This window comes from Etheostoma cragini, chromosome 15 (genome assembly GCF_013103735.1).
Source record: "Etheostoma cragini isolate CJK2018 chromosome 15, CSU_Ecrag_1.0, whole genome shotgun sequence".
Classification (NCBI taxonomy): domain Eukaryota; kingdom Metazoa; phylum Chordata; class Actinopteri; order Perciformes; family Percidae; genus Etheostoma; species Etheostoma cragini.
Genome location: NC_048421.1, coordinates 1,082,192 through 1,082,428, shown reverse-complemented (window position 1 = coordinate 1,082,428; position 237 = coordinate 1,082,192).

Below are 237 nucleotides of genomic sequence, written 5' to 3'. Positions count from 1 at the left end.
CTAATGCTGTTTTTGACCCCTTTGGCCTTCAGAACATTGTTTAGATAATTGCATAAATGAGAAATTGAACAGGTGTTCCTAATAATCCTACAGGTGAGTGTATGCTCACTAATGTAGAAACACTCAGACACAAGGAGCATTGTCAATGTTGAACCGGAAGGACCAGTTCTTGGTTAAAGGGAAGACAACACAAGGCTTAAGGTCCCAGTCTAAGATGGGGGGGGGGGGGGGGGGGGG